We start from the raw sequence: 11,853 nt of genomic DNA on the forward strand, positions 1-11,853 counted from the left end.
CCCCCAATGTGATGGTGTTTGGGGGTGGGGCCTCTGGGAGGTGAATAGATCATGAGGGTGGAGCCCTCATGAATGGGATTAGTGCCGTTATACAAGAGACCCCAGGGAGCTCTCTAGTCCTCTCCCTGCCACGTGAGGACGCAGAGAGACGACAGCTATCTCCGGCCCAGAAGAGGGCTCTCATCAGAACCCGACCACGCCGGCACCCTGATCTCAGACTTCCAGCCTCCAGAACTGTGGGAAATAGATTTCTGTTGTTTATAAGCCACCTGGTGTGTGGTATTCTGCTGTAGGAGCCCAAACGGACTAAGACAGTCATATTCTTCCAGTGGAGGAATGGAACTTTTCAAGGGTGATGAGAAGCCCAAAATGCAGACATTCGTAGGGTCTTAGATTAAAAAAACCTTAGAGTTTTTTTTGCTCAAGGGTCCATAACCTGGCTTCAAGTGACCTGTGAACCCCTGGAATTGCAAAATGTATGTACTTTTTTTTTTCCATGAGGAGAGTTTCTGTAGCTTTCCTCAGATTCTTAAAAGGATTCCTGACCTTTAAAAAAAACCCTTAAGCACAAGATAATCTGCACTTTGGGGTCTTGTTTTCAGCCTCCCACCCCACCCCCAGGAAGCAGCAGTGATCTGACCTCCGGCCATCTGCTTAGGGGTCTGGTGATTGGGTGGATCACCTCACTTGCTGAGGGGCGCTTGCTCCCCTTGCAGAAAGGAGGCCCATCTCAGCTGAGCTGAGCAAACAGCCTCGCCGTGAACAAGCTACCTAGTCTCATAATCCTGCTTCCTGGGAGCCTCTCCTCTGGACTTGGCTGATGGAAGCTTCAAATAAATCATTTGACTCAGTAAATGTTCATTGTGAATCTTCGGGATTTCCCTGACGGTCCAGTGGTTAAGACTCTGCGCTTCCACTGCAGGGGGCATGGGTTTGATCCCTGGTCAGGGAACTAAGATCCCACCTCCATTTTACCCTCCCCCAGCCTCCCTCTGCTGTCCCCTGGGAAGACACCCTTGATTGAATTTCCCTCCCTCCATTTTACCCTCCCCCAGCCTCCCTCTGCTGTCCCCTGGGAAGACACCCTTGATTGAATTTCCCTCCCTCCATTTTACCCTCCCCCAGCCTCCCTCTGCTGTCCCCTGGGAAGACACCCTTGATTGAATTTCCCTCCCTCCATTTTACCCTCCCCCAGCCTCCCTCTGCTGTCCCCTGGGAAGACACCCTTGATTGAATTTCCCTCCCTCCATTTTACCCTCCCCCAGCCTCCCTCTGCTGTCCCCTGGGAAGACACCCTTGATTGAATTTCCCTCCCTCCATTTTACCCTCCCCCAGCCTCCCTCTGCTGTCCCCTGGGAAGACACCCTTGATTGAATTTCCCTCCCTCCATTTTACCCTCCCCCAGCCTCCCTCTGCTGTCCCCTGGGAAGACACCCTTGATTGAATTTCCCTCCCTCCATTTTACCCTCCCCCAGCCTCCCTCTGCTGTCCCCTGGGAAGACACCCTTGATTGAATTTCCCTCCCTCCATTTTACCCTCCCCCAGCCTCCCTCTGCTGTCCCCTGGGAAGACACCCTTGATTGAATTTCCCTCCCTCCATTTTACCCTCCCCCAGCCTCCCTCTGCTGTCCCCTGGGAAGACACCCTTGATTGAATTTCCCTCCCTCCATTTTACCCTCCCCCAGCCTCCCTCTGCTGTCCCCTGGGAAGACACCCTTGATTGAATTTCCCTCCCTCCATTTTACCCTCCCCCAGCCTCCCTCTGCTGTCCCCTGGGAAGACACCCTTGATTGAATTTCCCTCCCTCCATTTTACCCTCCCCCAGCCTCCCTCTGCTGTCCCCTGGGAAGACACCCTTGATTGAATTTCCCTCCCTCCATTTTACCCTCCCCCAGCCTCCCTCTGCTGTCCCCTGGGAAGACACCCTTGATTGAATTTCCCTCCCTCCATTTTACCCTCCCCCAGCCTCCCTCTGCTGTCCCCTGGGAAGACACCCTTGATTGAATTTCCCTCCCTCCATTTTACCCTCCCCCAGCCTCCCTCTGCTGTCCCCTGGGAAGACACCCTTGATTGAATTTCCCTCCCTCCATTTTACCCTCCCCCAGCCTCCCTCTGCTGTCCCCTGGGAAGACACCCTTGATTGAATTTCCCTCCCTCCATTTTACCCTCCCCCAGCCTCCCTCTGCTGTCCCCTGGGAAGACACCCTTGATTGAATTTCCCTCCCTCCATTTTACCCTCCCCCAGCCTCCCTCTGCTGTCCCCTGGGAAGACACCCTTGATTGAATTTCCCTCCCTCCATTTTACCCTCCCCCAGCCTCCCTCTGCTGTCCCCTGGGAAGACACCCTTGATTGAATTTCCCTCCCTCCATTTTACCCTCCCCCAGCCTCCCTCTGCTGTCCCCTGGGAAGACACCCTTGATTGAATTTCCCTCCCTCCATTTTACCCTCCCCCAGCCTCCCTCTGCTGTCCCCTGGGAAGACACCCTTGATTGAATTTCCCTCCCTCCATTTTACCCTCCCCCAGCCTCCCTCTGCTGTCCCCTGGGAAGACACCCTTGATTGAATTTCCCTCCCTCCATTTTACCCTCCCCCAGCCTCCCTCTGCTGTCCCCTGGGAAGACACCCTTGATTGAATTTCCCTCCCTCCATTTTACCCTCCCCCAGCCTCCCTCTGCTGTCCCCTGGGAAGACACCCTTGATTGAATTTCCCTCCCTCCATTTTACCCTCCCCCAGCCTCCCTCTGCTGTCCCCTGGGAAGACACCCTTGATTGAATTTCCCTCCCTCCATTTTACCCTCCCCCAGCCTCCCTCTGCTGTCCCCTGGGAAGACACCCTTGATTGAATTTCCCTCCCTCCATTTTACCCTCCCCCAGCCTCCCTCTGCTGTCCCCTGGGAAGACACCCTTGATTGAATTTCCCTCCCTCCATTTTACCCTCCCCCAGCCTCCCTCTGCTGTCCCCTGGGAAGACACCCTTGATTGAATTTCCCTCCCTCCATTTTACCCTCCCCCAGCCTCCCTCTGCTGTCCCCTGGGAAGACACCCTTGATTGAATTTCCCTCCCTCCATTTTACCCTCCCCCAGCCTCCCTCTGCTGTCCCCTGGGAAGACACCCTTGATTGAATTTCCCTCCCTCCATTTTACCCTCCCCCAGCCTCCCTCTGCTGTCCCCTGGGAAGACACCCTTGATTGAATTTCCCTCCCTCCATTTTACCCTCCCCCAGCCTCCCTCTGCTGTCCCCTGGGAAGACACCCTTGATTGAATTTCCCTCCCTCCATTTTACCCTCCCCCAGCCTCCCTCTGCTGTCCCCTGGGAAGACACCCTTGATTGAATTTCCCTCCCTCCATTTTACCCTCCCCCAGCCTCCCTCTGCTGTCCCCTGGGATCTCTTCCTAAATAAACTACCTGAACACAAGCTTTGCTTCGGGTTAAGACACTAACCAGGAGGTCTGTGGCTCCTCTGGAGGGTTTTTCCAAGAGGAAGTTGGATTCTCCTGTGGGTGTTGTTACGGACTGATTCACATGTTGAAGCCTAACCCCCAATGTGATGGTGTTTGGGGGTGGGGCCTCTGGGAGGTGAATAGATCATGAGGGTGGAGCCCTCATGAATGGGATTAGTGCCGTTATACAAGAGACCCCAGGGAGCTCTCTAGTCCTCTCCCTGCCACGTGAGGACGCAGAGAGACGACAGCTATCTCCGGCCCAGAAGAGGGCTCTCATCAGAACCCGACCACGCCGGCACCCTGATCTCAGACTTCCAGCCTCCAGAACTGTGGGAAATAGATTTCTGTTGTTTATAAGCCACCTGGTGTGTGGTATTCTGCTGTAGGAGCCCAAACGGACTAAGACAGTCATATTCTTCCAGTGGAGGAATGGAACTTTTCAAGGGTGATGAGAAGCCCAAAATGCAGACATTCGTAGGGTCTTAGATTAAAAAAACCTTAGAGTTTTTTTTGCTCAAGGGTCCATAACCTGGCTTCAAGTGACCTGTGAACCCCTGGAATTGCAAAATGTATGTACTTTTTTTTTTTCCATGAGGAGAGTTTCTGTAGCTTTCCTCAGATTCTTAAAAGGATTCCTGACCTTTAAAAAAAACCCTTAAGCACAAGATAATCTGCACTTTGGGGTCTTGTTTTCAGCCTCCCACCCCACCCCCAGGAAGCAGCAGTGATCTGACCTCCGGCCATCTGCTTAGGGGTCTGGTGATTGGGTGGATCACCTCACTTGCTGAGGGGCGCTTGCTCCCCTTGCAGAAAGGAGGCCCATCTCAGCTGAGCTGAGCAAACAGCCTCGCCGTGAACAAGCTACCTAGTCTCATAATCCTGCTTCCTGGGAGCCTCTCCTCTGGACTTGGCTGATGGAAGCTTCAAATAAATCATTTGACTCAGTAAATGTTCATTGTGAATCTTCGGGATTTCCCTGACGGTCCAGTGGTTAAGACTCTGCGCTTCCACTGCAGGGGGCATGGGTTTGATCCCTGGTCAGGGAACTAAGATCCCACATCCTGCATGCCGCGCAGCGAGTCCAAAAAAAAAAAAAAAAAAAAAAGAGCATTGCGAATCTTCTAGCAGGCCATGCATCCGTCCAGCCCTTGGGTGACAAAGGGGGAATAGTTACGATTGATGAACATCTTCTGTATGCTTGGCACTTCCCCACTAGCTCAGGTCCTGTGAAGGCAGTGGCTATATCTGTCTTTGACTCTGGATGGCCAGAGACTACAATGCCTGGCACAGGGTAGATGTTTAAAGAATAATTGTTGAATTGTGTCTGTATGCGTTATGTCATTCAATCCTTGTGTTTCAGTTAAGACAAAGGGGGTTGCAAGTGACAGAAAACTTAATTATAACGGGCTTAAACAAAAGGAAAAGTACTGGTTCCATAACAGTACAGTCCAGGAGGAGCTTCAGGAATGGCCTGATCCAGGACTCAAATAATTTCAGTAGGATCCATCTCTTAGCTCTGCTTCCTATAGATTGGCTTCCATCCTCAGATTGGCTACCCTTGTGGAAACAAAATGGCCACAGTTATAAGCCTTTTGCCCTCCTAACCAGGCCATCAGAGTCTGAGTCCCAGAATTCCTACCCAAAGTGCCGAGGTTCACCTCTGATTGGACGGCCCATCCCTGAGCCAGTCACGGTGACCAGGGTGCAAGGGATATATTAATTAGGTTAGACCATTCAGGCCACCTCAGAGCTAGGCATTGGGTCAATCTCAAACCACTGATCAGAGAATAATAGGAGAGGAGTGGTTCCCCAAAGGAAATTTGGGGTACTCTTGTCAGGAAGGAGGGGAAGTAGATGCTTGGCAGCAAAGCACAGCTCTCCAGTATACCCTGTAGGGCAAGCTTTATTCCCATTTTACAGATGAGGAAAGTGAGGCTCCGAGATGATAAGGCACTAGGCCACTAGGCAAAGTCACACAATTCGTGGAGTCTGGGATGTGTCCCAGGTCTGCCAGCTCCAAAACTAGAGGCTCCCACTACTTGCCCAAGTCACGGTGGACACATTTTGGAAATAGCCACTTGCCTATTTGCCCAGAGCTGCACCAGTCTCTTCTTTTTCTTTTTTTTTTTTTAAATTTTATTTATTTATTTTTGGGCTGCGTTGGGTCTTCATTGCGGTGCGTGGGCCTCTCATTGCGGTGGCTTCTCTTATTGCAGAGCACGGGCTCTAGGTGCGCGGGCTTCAGTAGTTGTGGCATGCAGTCTCGGTAGTTGTGGCTTGCAGGCTCTAGAGCGCAGGCTCAGTAGTTGTGGCGCATGGGCTTAGTTGCTCCGCGGCATGTGGGATCTTCCCGGACTAGGGCTTGAACCCGTGTCCCCTGCATTGGCAGGCAGATTCTCAACCACTGCGCCACCAGGGTAGTCCTGCACCAATCTCTTCTGATCAGGAATGTTGTTTCTTCATCTACAAGTCTCTGGGCAGGATATTAGGTGGACTGTACTTATCTCCAAACCCATTTATCCGATATGGGGTTCTCGGTCCCTGTATTTGACCGAATCCCCTTAGTAATCTTGTTGACTGGAAAGAGGTCAGATACAGACCCTAAGCTGGAGGAATGCACAGTCTAAAGGGGAGACAGACAGATAAGAAAATGGACAATTATACTGCGATCGGGGCTGTGGAGTATGGGGCTGGCACATCTAACCTCCACTGGAGGGTCAGGGATGGCTTCCTGGAGGATGATGAGTGTTCCCTACGTTAAGGTGTGGGAGAGGACCATCCAGGCAGTGGGCAGAGCACGAGTAGACATACAGAAATGGGGAAGTTTAAAGAGGCAATGGACAGTGATACTTCAGTTTGTCTGGAGCATAGAATCCAGGAAGGGAAAAAAAGTAGGTAATAGGCTTAGAGAGTTGGGATTTATGGTTCCACCTCATTGACCTGTAAAGGCAAGGGGTAGGTGGGCTCTGGCCCTAACTCATGGCAATGATAACATTACAGGTAATAATTTCTCCCGAGGATTAATCACTTACTCTCCCCTAGTTACTGTCATAATTTTAGCCAATCTTTACAGCTTCCTCCAAAACCAAGGACGACAGTTCATCACCTGTTTTACAAAAGTAGAAACTGAGACACAGTGAAAGAGACTTGCCAGAGGTCACTGACCGCCTTGCAGGATTGACACTCTCGCAGTGGCAGGTTAATTATCACCTCTGCTAGTATGTGAAGGAGAGTGCTGGAAATCAGAGCTCCTGGTTGCCCGCGAGCACCGCAGGAATCAATGTGACTGTTCAAGGGGGTCCTGAGAGATGACCAAACGGAGGACAGGTGAACTCAGGAGAAAGGCTGTGGCTTCTCTCAAAAGAAAACTTCAAGAAAAGTTAACTAAGCAGCATTTCTGGAGCTGGGAGCTGGGTGCAAAAGAGTGGGGAGTGGGCTGGGAGTTAGGGGACCTGGGTTCTGTCTCCAGCTCTGTCATTATCACTGTGTAACCTCAAACAAGTGGGTTAAGTGTTACACTCTAGGTTCCCACCTGTAAAATGGGTCTAGTAACACCTTCCAACTTCAGAAAGATGGTTAGGAATTCCCATGAAATAAATGACTCTGTGTGAAGGTGCTTTGATAAATTCAAAACCTTCTCCCCATACAAGGGGGAATTGTTTGTATTATGTGCCTAGAGGCAAGGGAATGCAGATCAGGACTTCTAAACCTTGGGTCCCTGAACAGAATTCAGGGGGTCTGCGAAATTGGATTGGAAAAAATCTTTATTTTCGCTCACCTCCAACTGAAATTCAGCATTTCCTTCCATGATTAACTTTGGCATTTGCATCATTGTCACAAATAGAAATCGCAGATGCAGTCATGACACGCCCAGTGGTGGCAGGCATCTTGAAATATTGCTCACGTTCGTCGTGACTTTGAAATGCTGGTAGTCATGAGACTTCCCACTAGATACCAATATTTGATCTATTAATGAAGAAGTGCATATGTTACCAACCGCCAAGTTGTTTTTAAAATGTATTCAGGGAATTCCCTGGCAGTCCAGTGGTTAGGACTCCATGCTTCCACTGTAGGGGGCCTGGGTTCGATCCCTGGTCGGGGAACTAGGATCTCACAAGCCGAGGAGTGCGGCCGAAAAATAAATAAATAAAATATATTCAAAACTTTTAAATTATGAATCATGTTTAACATACACAAAAGTAGACCTAATAGTATAAAGAACCTCCGTGTGCTGGTTACCGAGTCCAACAACCATCACGTGAACAAAATTTTATTTTTGTCTTTGTTTTTTTTTTTTTATTTGGGGGGGTGGGCCTTTTTTTTGCACTTATTATTTTGAAGCAAATCCAAGATATAATATTTCATCTGTAGATATTTCCGGGGAATTCGCTGGCAGTCCAGTGGTTAGGACTCCGCGCTCTCACTGCTGAAGGCGTGGGTTCCATCCCTGGTCAGGGAACCAAGATCCCACAAGCTGTGTGGTGTGCTCCCCCCCCCCAACAAAGTTTATATTGTAGATATTCCTGTAGGTACTTCTAAGTATAAGGAGGTTAAAACATTACCACAATATGATAATCATATCCCAAACCCTTCAGTAATTCCTTAATATCATCAAATATCTGGTCAGATTGAAAAATGAAGACATCTCATAAATGTAGTAAGTTCTGAAAATAGTGTTTGTTTAAACCGGGATCCCAGTAAGTTCTCTTGGTGAGATGGGTTCTTTTAACTCTCTTGCAACATATAGATTCCCTTTTTATCTCCCTCTCTCATTTCTTCTTGTAATTTATTTGTTGAAGAAATCTGGTGGTTTGTCCTGAAAAGCTTCTCGCAGCCAGGACTTTGGTGATTGCGTCCATCCCCGCAGAGATGCAGACAAGCTCGACTGTGCTCTGCTCTTCTGTCAGCTAGTGGTCAGATCTAGTCTTGAGCAGATTCAAGTTCGATTTTCCCGGCCAGACAACTTCATGGGAACAGCGTGCTCTTTCACCCGGAGGCATATAATATCTAGTTCTCCGGCTGCTCGGCGTGCTCGTTACTCTGGATTGTTGCTTTTGCCGAAGGTGAACAACAAACAAGTTAAAACCCCTACTTTAGGTACACACTCACCCTTCAGAGCCCAAGAAAGCACCTGTCACCAGTATTTCGTTCTCACTGGCCAGATCTCGTCGTGAAGAAAGCAGCGTTTCTAGGGGTACAAGTAAGCTACCCGCCCCATCGGGGCAGGGGTAGACGGTGGACAACTGCCTAAGCCTGGGGTTCTGGTTTTCTACACAAGAGAACATCAAAATGGCCTGGGAAGGGGTGATCCCACAGCCGCGTTACAGCCTCCGAGACGTTTCGTGTACACAGATGGGAGAGCTGGCCACACAGAGAAGCCCGGGAAGCACGGAAACGAAACCCAAGAAAGGAACTTGCAAGAAGGAAACGTGCGGATGGATTCCCTCCCTCCTTTACTGGGGCAGATGTTGCTAGCTTTCTTCCCCCGTATTCACTTCCTCCCTCCTAGGATCTCTCAATGGTCATGGCTGCCCGGAGAAAAGACTACATTTCCCAGCCTACTGTGCAGCTAGGCGTGCTCAGAAAGTTGAGTTCTGGCCACTGTGATCGGTTCAAATATTCACTTCCGTTTGGGTTTTATCAAATCCGTTATAACCGTGAACAAACGTCTTTCTTGAGTGGTATTTTTAGCAACTGATACAGTTTTCGTTCTAAAGCTAAATTACCTCATCAGAATAAAACAACAGTACTTACAAACACGCTGTAGAAGAATCAATGAATCCACACTTGCACCTCTTTATAAAGAAAATTTTTTTTTAAGATTTTGCCAGACAACTTCATGGGAACAGCGTGCTCTTTCACCCGGAGGCATATAATATCTAGTTCTCCGGCTGCTCGGCGTGCTCGTTACTCTGGATTGTTGCTTTTGCCGAAGGTGAACAACAAACAAGTTAAAACCCCTACTTTAGGTACACACTCACCCTTCAGAGCCCAAGAAAGCACCTGTCACCAGTATTTCGTTCTCACTGGCCAGATCTCGTCGTGAAGAAAGCAGCGTTTCTAGGGGTACAAGTAAGCTACCCGCCCCATCGGGGCAGGGGTAGACGGTGGACAACTGCCTAAGCCTGGGGTTCTGGTTTTCTACACAAGAGAACATCAAAATGGCCTGGGAAGGGGTGATCCCACAGCCGCGTTACAGCCTCCGAGACGTTTCGTGTACACAGATGGGAGAGCTGGCCACACAGAGAAGCCCGGGAAGCACGGAAACGAAACCCAAGAAAGGAACTTGCAAGAAGGAAACGTGCGGATGGATTCCCTCCCTCCTTTACTGGGGCAGATGTTGCTAGCTTTCTTCCCCCGTATTCACTTCCTCCCTCCTAGGATCTCTCAATGGTCATGGCTGCCCGGAGAAAAGACTACATTTCCCAGCCTACTGTGCAGCTAGGCGTGCTCAGAAAGTTGAGTTCTGGCCACTGTGATCGGTTCAAATATTCACTTCCGTTTGGGTTTTATCAAATCCGTTATAACCGTGAACAAACGTCTTTCTTGAGTGGTATTTTTAGCAACTGATACAGTTTTCGTTCTAAAGCTAAATTACCTCATCAGAATAAAACAACAGTACTTACAAACACGCTGTAGAAGAATCAATGAATCCACACTTGCACCTCTTTATAAATAGAATTTTTTTTTAAGATTTTCTTCTCGGTCCAGCGGTTAAGAATTTTCCTTTTAAAGCGGAGTACAGGGTCTAAGTTTCTGGTCGCGAAACTAAGATTCTACATAACGTGGGGGTATTAAGCTCGCTGACCGCCATTATTGATTCCCGGGGCGCTGGAGCTTACACACCACAACTTCTGAAGAACTGTCCCACCACGGGCCGCATTTAACACTAAAGAGCAACCAAGAAATACAAACAGAAACACTCCTTCCATTCCAACAACATAAACTGCTCCACTCTCCGAACTTCGACACCTTTTAAAAAGTAGGTTTTCGCCGTCTATTCTGAGTCGCATACTAAGAATAACGTTTCCACGCTGATAGGTGTTCAATGAACAAAAACAAACACCTGCACGAAACCAAACATAGTACGCGAAAGTACATCAACCTCAACCTACCCAACTAGAACCAAACAGAACTAAAAACAAACACGCTGTAGAAGAATCAATGAATCCACACTTGCACCTCTTTATAAATAGAATTTTTTTTTAAGATTTTCTTCTCGGTCCAGCGGTTAAGAATTTTCCTTTTAAAGCGGAGTACAGGGTCTAAGTTTCTGGTCGCGAAACTAAGATTCTACATAACGTGGGGGTATTAAGCTCGCTGACCGCCATTATTGATTCCCGGGGCGCTGGAGCTTACACACCACAACTTCTGAAGAACTGTCCCACCACGGGCCGCATTTAACACTAAAGAGCAACCAAGAAATACAAACAGAAACACTCCTTCCATTCCAACAACATAAACTGCTCCACTCTCCGAACTTCGACACCTTTTAAAAAGTAGGTTTTCGCCGTCTATTCTGAGTCGCATACTAAGAATAACGTTTCCACGCTGATAGATGTTCAATGAACAAAAACAAACACCTGCACGAAACCAAACATAGTACGCGAAATTACATCAACCTCAACCTACCCCACTAGAGCCAAACAGAACTGAAAACTTGTTTTTAAACAACATCATTGGCCTTGCAAACGCAAGACCTCAAAAAATTGGGTAAAAACTCAGAATTGTTCCTCTCCACGGAAATCTTTAGTAAAAGGCGAAAGATTTATACGATCTGAAGAGAAACCAGAGTATGCCTCTCGTTAGGCGGCACGCATTCCCCGAGTAACTGCTACCCCTAAAACAGTAATGGTGATTTTTTAACTGAAAGAGCTATTAACATCTGCTTTTTTCCAGACAATTCTATGAAAGAATTCTCACCTCTGGGAAAAAATAGTTAAAGAAAGAAGGAGAATCTAGTCATTTTTAAGTCGAAAATTTGTCCTGGGTGCAATGCATTCTGGATATGCAAATGAAAATCTCAGTCTTTACTCTCCGGTTTCCGGAAATACCTCAAATAGTTCATTCATCTTGTGCTGGGACCGAGACTACCGCCAGGGGGCAGAACGGAAGCGAGACTTAACAGGGATAGAGAGCTGAGGCTGATCCAGCTAGAAAAAGTCTGTTTTATAGGTGGCATTACAAGTAAAAATTTCTCTTGGAGTTAAATAAAATAAAATAGAATAAAATAAAAATTTAAAAGCTTGAAATAATTATCTTCATTCATTCAACAAAAATTTATTGAACACTGTGTTCAACCCTGTGCCGGCCTCTAGGGATAGAGTGATAACCGTAATATTTCATCTTCAAGGAGTGCTCAGTGTCATGGGGAGCCAGGTGTCAGCGATCAGCACTGAGCACTGAT

The 11,853-nt window shown here is 48.3% G+C and overlaps 1 non-coding gene across 1 annotated transcript; it reads right to left on the reverse strand.

Moving 5' to 3' along the window:
- Nucleotides 1-11,127: 11,127 nt before the first annotated feature.
- Nucleotides 11,128-11,243, reverse strand: LOC112065356 (U5 spliceosomal RNA). The gene has a single exon (XR_002891983.1). It is a non-coding gene; the product is annotated as a U5 spliceosomal RNA (small nuclear RNA).
- Between the last annotated feature and the right edge of the window lie 610 nt (nt 11,244-11,853).

This window comes from Physeter macrocephalus, chromosome 3 (genome assembly GCF_002837175.3).
Source record: "Physeter macrocephalus isolate SW-GA chromosome 3, ASM283717v5, whole genome shotgun sequence".
Taxonomy (NCBI): Eukaryota; Metazoa; Chordata; class Mammalia; order Artiodactyla; family Physeteridae; genus Physeter; species Physeter macrocephalus.